We start from the raw sequence: 9,779 nt of genomic DNA, 5'->3' as shown, positions 1-9,779 counted from the left end.
TGAGGATCTAATGATCCTCTCGCTTCAGGTTGGATACTGACCCTCTCCAACCACAAGGGGTATTCCTTGTATCTAGTGTTTCTTTTTCACAGAAAATCAGTGTAGGTCCACCTGAAGCGACCACATTCCCCTACCAAACTAATCCAAGCCTAACCCTAAGAGCATCGAGGAGAATTGAACCTATGATCTCCCAATGGAAAGGTGCTTTAGCAACAATACCTCGATCAATTGAGATAACCCTCAAAGCTTATATCTAGTGTTATCTATGAAGAAATAAAAATATTGCAATAATAATATCCTTTAATAAATAATAGACTAGATTATAAATAAAAGAATGTTTTAATAAAATATAGGTGGCAAGCTTACAATATATGAAACTTATTCAATAAATAAATCATTAACGACTAAAATGTAAATTCCAATATGCATTAGGATCCATACCTACTAAGATGGTTGGTAATGGAAGTAAAATTAAGAATAATTAAGAATTTGATTGTGTCATATAATCATTAATCATTCACGTACGCTAATAAAAGAAGGTAAAGTAAAAGAACAACATAGTAAGATAAATAACAAAATTAACAAAAGATAACTAGTATGTATTAGTGTTCAAATAAAATGTGTAAGGAAATCATATATATCATGAATCAATATGACTTCTACCTTCAACATGTCACTCAAATATGATTTAAAATCAATAAATAATATATATTTAAGAAGCATTAAATCAACTATGTATGAAATACTTACTGTATAATCATGTCAAATCATAAATATTTCATGTTTACTAGTAAATTAAATATTAAATAAATAAGAAAAAGTGAAAGAAAACAATGAATCATAATATCATATTAAAATATCACATTCATAATGAAGCAGGCCACCACAACATGTATGACGCGCCGTCAAAACAATAAGGTTTCACATCCCAAGCCCACCACCTCGCTTTAATTATCTTTTATAACCATTTTATCTTTACGAGAGTTGGTTTCTATTCAGTTTCCATAACCCGTTATAGCAAAAACCCTAATATTAATGTTAATTACATTAATGGCTTGACATAATTTAACAAAATAAATTTGTTAGAAAATTATATATTACAGAGCAATGGAACACATTGAATATTGTAGAAATATAAACACAGAAAACACATAAAACCAGAGAGACACAGATATACGTGGTTCACCTAGTTTGGGCTATGTCCACCCTGAACAACCAATCTTTCCTTTATATTATCCAGCAAAATGAAGAGACACAACCTATAGCAGATTCGTTGTAATATCCTCTGTTTTCTCTCACAGTCTCACCTCTCTGTTTCTCGCTCGGAGAATACATATCTATTCCACAACCTCAAAAATACAATGCCCTCATACAAAGAGAGAGGGTGCTTTCTATGGCAAAAAACCCTAAACTAAACATAAGTTCTATCGTCAGATCATCCACCTAATGAATGGCCTAGATTGACTAGAAATTACTATACTTTTACAAGGAAATTTTACATCTGTTTTTAGCTTCGGGGGCGCTACCCCCAAAACCCCCACTGGAGGACCGCTGGCCCCCGGACCCCCCAGCCGGGGGGGATCGCCCCCCCGCGAACCCCCGCGAGGGGGGGGGGACAAGTCCCCCCTGCACCCCCCACGTGGAGGGGTGTACAAACTTCCTGGGGTATACATCCGACTGAAACAAAGACCTATAAATAATCATGCTCCACACCCAACAATCTCCCACTTGGAGAATGATTGTAGCAACTCCACCGCTGCTTCATTTGCTGGACAATGACTCCTCTTTGGACCTGGCTGTTTCTCATCTTCATCGTCATCCTTGAAGACCAATTGAAACTAAGCGTATTCTCAGTTTCTCCCTGATTACAACTTTTGTTAGCATATTTGCAGGATTCTGGCTAGTGTGTATCTTTTCCAGCTTCAACTCTCCATCTTCCAACACTGATTGTATGAAATGGTACTTGAGCTATATGTGTTTAGTCCTGAAATGAAATGTTGAGTTCTTTGCAAGATGAATGGCACTTTGGCTATCACTGTATAACGTGCCCATATCATGCTTCTTACCCAATTCACCCATAAACCTTTGTAACCAAATCATTTCTTTACTAGCCTCTGTAGCAACAACATACTCTGCTTCTGTTGTTGAAAGTGCAACAACACTTTGGATTTTTGAAACCCAACTAACAGCTGTTACACCTACAGTAAATACATATCCTTTAGTGCTCCTCCTGTTATCTTTCTCACCTACCATATCTGCATCAACATATCCTTGTAGAGAAATGTTTGAACCACCAAAGCATAATTCTTGATTTGTGGTACCTTTCAAATATCTGAGAATCCATTTCACTACCATCCAATGTTCCTTTCCTGGATTGTTCATGTACCTACTTACAACTCCCACTACATGTGCAATATCAGGCCTTGTGCAAACCATTGCATACATTAAGCTTCCAACTGCTGATGCATATGGAACTTTAGACATATAATCCATGTTTTCTTGGGTCTTTGGGCACATTTCCTTACTAAGTTTGAAATGGTTAGCAAAAGGTCTACTAATTGGTTTTTCATTGTGCATATTAAATCTTTTCAACACCTTTTGTATGTACTCATTTTGAGACAATGTTAATTTGCGATTTTTCTTGTCTCTAGTTATTCTCATACCTAGGATTTGTTTTGCAGCTCCCAAATCCTTCATTGCAAATGAATTTGCTAATTTTCTTTTGAGCACATCTATTTCCTACATGTTAGACCCTGCAACAAGCATGTCATCTACATACAATAACAATATAATATAGCTGCCATCATTTTTCTTTTTCAGATAAACATAATGATCAGAGTGACATCTAGTATAACATTGTTCAGACATAAACTTGTCAAATTTTAGATACCACTGTCTTGGAGTCTGTTTTAAGCCATACAAGCTCTTCTTCAACTTGCACACTAGTTTCTCCTTCCCTTTTACCTCATATCCTTGTGGCTGCTGCATATATATCTCTTCCTCTAAATCCCCATGGAGAAAGGTTGTCTTTACATCTAACTGCTCAAGATGCAAATCTTCAACTGCTACTAGACTAAAAATAGTTATGATTGAAGTCATTTTAACAACAGGAGAAAATATTTCATCAAAATCAATACCTTTCTTTTGTGCAAACCTCTTCACCACAAGTCTAGCTTTGTACCTTTGTTTTCCTCCATCTTCTTCCTTCAGCCTGTAAACCCATTTATTCTTCAATGTAGTTTTTCCTACATGCAACCTGACTAAGTCCCAAGTCTGGTTATGCATTAAGGAGTCCATCTCTTCTTCCATGGCTACCTCCCACTTCTTCCTGCTTTCAACTTGCATTGCTTCTTTATAACATTCGGGTTCACCAGAATCAATCAACAATAAATAATATAATGAAGGAGAGTATCGTTCAGGGGATATAATTATCCTACTAGATCTTCTCACACCATTTTCAGGTGTTTTGGGTGCCTGTTGCTGTTGTGGTGGTTGTTGTTGTTGTGGTTGTTGATTATTATTATTTTCAGGCACCTTTACTTTTTCAGTGATTTCATCAAGAATTGCGTATTCCTTGTTTTCTTTTTCCTGCAACTGATTCTTATACAAGACCTTTTCATTGAATATTACATCTCTACTCCTAATGATTTTGTGATTTTTGTAATCATATAAGCGATAACCAAAATCATTAACACCATATCCAATAAAGGCACATTTCTTTGACTTTGCATCAAGCTTTGTTCTATTTTCTTTATTAATATGGACAAAGGCCTCACAACCAAAAGGCTTTAAAAAAGAGTAGTTTACCTTTTTACCTGTCCATGCTTCCTTTGGAACACCGCCATCCAAGGAACTTGAAGGCCCTCTGTTAATTAGATAAACAACAATATCTATAGCATCTGCCCAAAATTGTAAAGGCAATCCTGCATGCAATCTCATGCACCTTGCACGCCCCATGATTGTTCTGTTCATCCTTTCTAACACACCATTTTCTCGTGGTGTTTTTGGAAGTGTCTTCTTTTTGTGAATTCCATGCTCTGAACAATACCTATCAAACTATTTGCTGCAATATTCACCTCCATTTTCTGATATGAGACACTTCAATTTCTTTCCTATCTCAATCTCAACCAAAGCTTTCCATTTCTTGAAAGTATCAAATACATCAGATTTATTCTTAATACAATAAATCCAAGTTTTTCTAGTTGCATCATCAATAAAAGTAACATAATAACGAGAGCCACCGAGAGATGATACCTGAGCAGGTCCCCATACATCTGTATGCACAAGCTCTAATTTTTCGCTCTTCTTTTCTTTCCAAACTCTAAGAAATCTGATTCTCTTCTTCTTTCCATAAATGCAATTCTCACAGAAGTCCAAATCAACATTCTTCAAACCCGGCAACAAATTCCTTGAGTGAAGAATCTTTATCCCCTTTTCAATCATGTGTCCAAGCCTATGATACCATAATGCCGCATCTACTCCTTTGGAAGTTAATGCATTAACAGAGTTAGAAATACCATTGCATACAATGTACCAACCTTTTCGCCTTTTGCTATTACCAGGGCTCCTTTGGTGACCTTCCAAGCTTTATCTGTGAAAGTTGTCACACAATCTTCACCGCCTAACTGCCCTCTTGAAATCAGATTTTTCTTCAGATCTGGAACATGCCTTACCTCCTTTAGTAGCTATTGGTTCCCATTCTGCTGTTTTACAAGAACCTTACCCATTCCAACAATTTTATAGGGTTTATCATCACCCAAACGGACTTGTCCAAAATATCCTTGAACATAGTCATGAAAATATTTCTTATTAGGTGTGGCATGGAATGAGGCCCTTGAATCTACCACCCATGAATCAATAATATTTTCGAAAGAAAGAATCAAAGCATCTTGTAACACCTCACCTGTCACATTTGCTTCATGATTGTTTTCTTGCTATGCATCTCCTTCTTTTCCCTTCCAAGATCTACAGTCTTTCTTTAGGTGTCCTTTCTTTCCGCATTTCCAGCACACTATCCCCGATCTGGACTTGGATCTTCCTTTCCTTGATTTACTGTGATATTTTGAGCTCTTTCCTCTTTCCATTTTTCTTTCCCTAGACTCTGAACTGAAAGCATTACCAGATGTCTCACCGGAGCTTTTCTGTCACATTTCGTCGCTAAGAATAGTACCGACAACATCATCAAACTTTAAAGTACTAGATCTAGACACAGAGTTACTAATGGCCATTACTAAACCATTCCAACTTTTTGGAAATGAGCACAAGAATAAAAAAGCTCTAACTTCATCATCAAAGTTTACCCCTACAGAACATAACTAACTTGTAACAAATATTAAAATCATTTAAATGGTCTGCAAAAGATCCACCTTCTGACATCTTCATATTAAATAACCCTTTCATAAGAAATACCTTGTTTGAGGTCGAGGGTTTTTCATATAGTTTCTCCAACACCTTAATCAAACCCTCTGTCGTTTTTTCCTTTGAAATGTTGAAGGTGACCGACGCTGCGAGGCACAACCGTATTGTTCCGAGTGCCTTTCGATTGAGAAGGTTCCATTCTTCATCTGTCATACCCATCGGCATCTTTGTTTTTTCGCCCAATGGTAGGTACAGATATTTCTCATACAGATAATCTTCCATCTACATCTTCCACAACAAGAAGTTGTGGCCGTTAAATTTCTCGGCCCTAAACTTACCATCTTCCGCCATTGCTCCCACTCAAACGAGGAACCCTTCTTTCTTGCGAGTTTATCAGCCAAATAGACCTTCGACTCTGATACCAGTTGTTAGAAAATTATATATTACAGAGCAATGGAACACATAGAATATTGTAGAATATAAACACAAAAAACGCATAAAACCAGAGAGACACAGATATACGTGGTTCACCTAGTTTGGGCTACGTCCACACCGAACAGCCAATCTTTCCTTTCTATTATCCAGCAAAATGAAGAGACACAAACTATAGTAGATCTGCTATAATATCCTCTGTTTTCTCTTACAGTCTCACCTCTCTATTTCTCGCTCGGAGAATACACATCTATTCCACAACCTCAAAAATACAATGCCCTCATACAAAGAGAGGGGTTTCCTTCTAGGGAAAAAAACCCTAAACTAAACATAATTTCTACCGTCAGATCATCCACCTAGTAAATGGCCGAGATTGACTAGAAATTAAAATACTTTTACAAGGCAATTTTACATCTATTTATAGCTTTAGGGGCGCTGCCCTCGAAACTCCTGTCGGGGGACCGCTAGCCCCTGTACCCCCCAGTTTGGGGGGATCGCCCCCCCTCGAACCCTTGCGGGGGGGGACAAGTCCCCCCCGGGGGTGTACAAACTTCCTGAGGTATACATTCGGCTGAAACTAAGACCTCTAAATAATCATGCTCCACACCCAACAAAATTATTCTTTGTAATTTCTTCCAACTGAATCTTTTTTCCCATAATATTTTAAGAGTCTTCCCTTATTATTTCCCCTGCATCATAAAAGAAAAAATTAGAATTAGTTTTTGCATATTGTTTAAAAATGAAATGAATAAATTCACCTTTCTTACCTCTTTAATATATCCCATAATATAACCATTTACGTACGCTATATCACTGAGATTTTTTTTTTTTGATTTGATCTTCATTAAACTTTGGTAAAATTAACCTGTACGTGACAACCCTAAAATATGGAATATTATTTTGTTAAAAAAAAAATCCAAGTCAAAAGAATGTAATTTCAGAATCAATCCAATACTTTGGGATAAAGGATTCTCAATGGATATTATTATATTAGTCCCAGTAGACACCCAAAATCTACAAGAATTATCTAGGAGATTTATAAATTTGGATCAAAGATCGTACAATTCGAAACATGGTTTAGCAGAATATCTTACCATGCATACAGCAACAAACAATCCTATTCATATCATAAAATGGAGAGTGAAGGTTTTCAATTTGAATGATGCTTTCTGATAGGATCTAAGGGCCAAATTTATCCTTGATGGACCATGGGAAAATACATCGGACTAAAAACATGTTCATGAATTAAATCTGTGATATGACCCGATGAGATTTGCATTATCCAGGTGTTTTATCGAGTTAATTTTCTAATTACATGTTTAATTGATATTTATAAAGCTTGATGAAAATATTTTAAATTTTATGGGGCATGAATTTATAAAAAGAAACAAAATATTATGTCATCGAGAGAGTTAGGAGTGAACCCTCACATGAATCAAATATTTAATGAGGTTTAATAAAGTTTTATAAAGGTGGATTTTAACTTTATGTGGTATTTTTTTAAATTAATTAATTATTTTTTTAATTTCTATTTTAATTTATATATTTATTTATTCAACCTGCATCTGGACCAAGTTTGGAGAAACAACCTGTGACGGGGATAAAACAATCTATCATGCACAGGCTGACAATTTGCTAGAAAACCATTGAAGCTATTATACTTGACAGTGCAAGACATGTTGCTGAGGATGGTTGGTAGGGAGGCTCCAAAACGAAGCTAAGGAAAAATTTTGGAGGGTGGTTGTAGCCGCTACAACACTTGGCGACGCACTGGTAGAACTCCAGCTCTCTAAATGGACCTTGTTCATGAAAATCAAGTCTAACACCTCTGGAAGTATTGTTCAGTTCTCTGGTCGTCTTGGTTTCCACACTTGCTTGATTGTAAGATGTAGCATATGCCAAGCCCTTGGTCGGTTGACACAAATTCCAAGCCAAGCCAACATAGTTGTTTCAACTGGGGTTGAGGGTATATTGCTGCAAAAGCAATATAGTCGTCAGAGTATTAATTTCATCTCTGGTCTTGCTTCACTGCCAGCAGGCCTGGACAATACCCCAGCAGAGTCACGCAGGAACACAAGCATCGCTCTGCTGCTAGCGAGCCTGGTCAGTACCCCGACAGAGTTACTTGCATCACCTCTCTACGTAGGAAGCCTTTCTCTTCTTTCGCCTTATTCATTTTTCATTTTTTTCGAAATTTTTCACCTTTTCATTTTCATAACTATGCATAACACTTATTCATTTCAAAGGCAGAAGAGGGATCCCGAATTATTGAGAGAAGAAGAGGTTGTTCCTTCAGAAGAGTAGTTTATTATATACCTCTGACGTGCCTGTTAAGGTTTTCCCCTTCACCTTACTCTACTTGATTGAGCTGCCAAGGGTTAACCCAAAAACAATCGACTGGAGTAGTTGACACTAGTTAGCACGCAAGTGTTGTGTTTTCACCAAGGTTCACTTTGAACAATACATATTATCCATCGATGTATCATGGAACAAAATTAACAAGTTCTTCATACAGAGGCAAGATGAAAAATAACCAAGTAGTGATGGCTGCACAAGGCCTCTTGCACTTTACCCAACTTGTTTCAAGAGTCGCGCATGGTTTCATGCGAAACTAACCTATGAACAAAAATAAGCAAGCAAACAAAAATAAAGAGAAATTAGAATTAAAAGCGAAAACAAGGTGAGTAAGAAAACAAGTAAGCAAGCAAACAAACATGCAAAGCAAGTAAGCAAACAAGCATGCAAGAAAACAAGCTGAAAGAAAACACTACTCTTACTCAGCTAACAGTGCATGGGCCTGATCACGTGAAGTGATATTTCCAATGCAGCCACCGACAGATTGGTTGACCCTTGTTGGTGAATGCATGGTCCACGAGAAACTCGGTTGTGCAGACTAACAAACAAGAAAGATTAAAAATGAAGACAAACACACTCCATTTTTAAATGTGTCCACGAGACATAAGTGAGTGCAAGCACATGACATGCATTCTGTGGAATTATCACGGTGCTGTGCGACACTGCGTGCAACTGTGAAGCATACGCATACACTTGATCGTGACATGCAAGAAAACGAAAGAAACAAAGACAACTCATGTCATGCACATGTGCTTGCAATGTAAGATTCCTCCAATGCATGAGCGATGGGATCATGCAGTTCGAGTGGAGGAAGCATGATATGTGTGTGAAATTGATCTTCAATGCATACAAATGAGTGATGAGGAGCCTCAAGTGTTTCAACAATTTCCTGATTGAAAGTGAAGCCAACCTCAGGATAGCGAGGGCCTGACATAACCATCAACTCGGGCTGAAGTGCCTCGACACTTTGGGGTGTTTCAACTTCGTCGTCAGATAGATAATCATAAACAGGTGGCTTCGAAAAATCAACTGTGATAGTATCATCATTATGGTTGAATATGGGAGTAAATGGATCACAACAACTGTGATCAGAAAAATCAATGATTTCATCGGTATCCTCATGATTTGATAAATAAAATAGAGGGGTATATGAGAAGAGAACAAATCCATCCTCTGTGTTTCCGGAAAAGGCAGATGAAAATTCAAGTGGATTTTCAATGAATAATTTATCCTCTTCGTTATCGGATGATGGACTAAAATCCTATGTGTGCGATCAAAAATGGGTGCATCCGTAGATGAAGATACACATGTGAAATCATGGATGGCAGGTTCACCAAAGATGTCAGGAAATAACAGAGGAGGCTTGGACAGAAGGGAGTCATTGTTCGTCGAGTGTTGATGCTCAAGCTCCCAGTCATACTATTCATGAATGACAACGTGTGTTGGTCGTGCAACACCAACCCCATTAATGTCTTGATCCTCGTTCACAACAAGTGTAGAGTCCGAAATGGAAGAACACAAGGCAGTATCATCCGAGTATGGAGACAGAGGTTGTGGTAAAAAAATGCATATGAAAACTAAATGAAATCATAACCGAATCTGCACGAAAATTAAGTGAAGTGATGCTAGTAAGA

Source organism: Pinus tabuliformis, chromosome 2_1 (assembly GCF_031772625.1).
Source record: "Pinus tabuliformis cultivar Carrire ecotype Pingquan chromosome 2_1, CPIR1, whole genome shotgun sequence".
Taxonomy (NCBI): Eukaryota; Viridiplantae; Streptophyta; class Pinopsida; order Pinales; family Pinaceae; genus Pinus; species Pinus tabuliformis.
The sequence above is the reverse complement of the archived record's forward strand: the minus strand, read 5'-3'. Positions refer to the sequence as shown.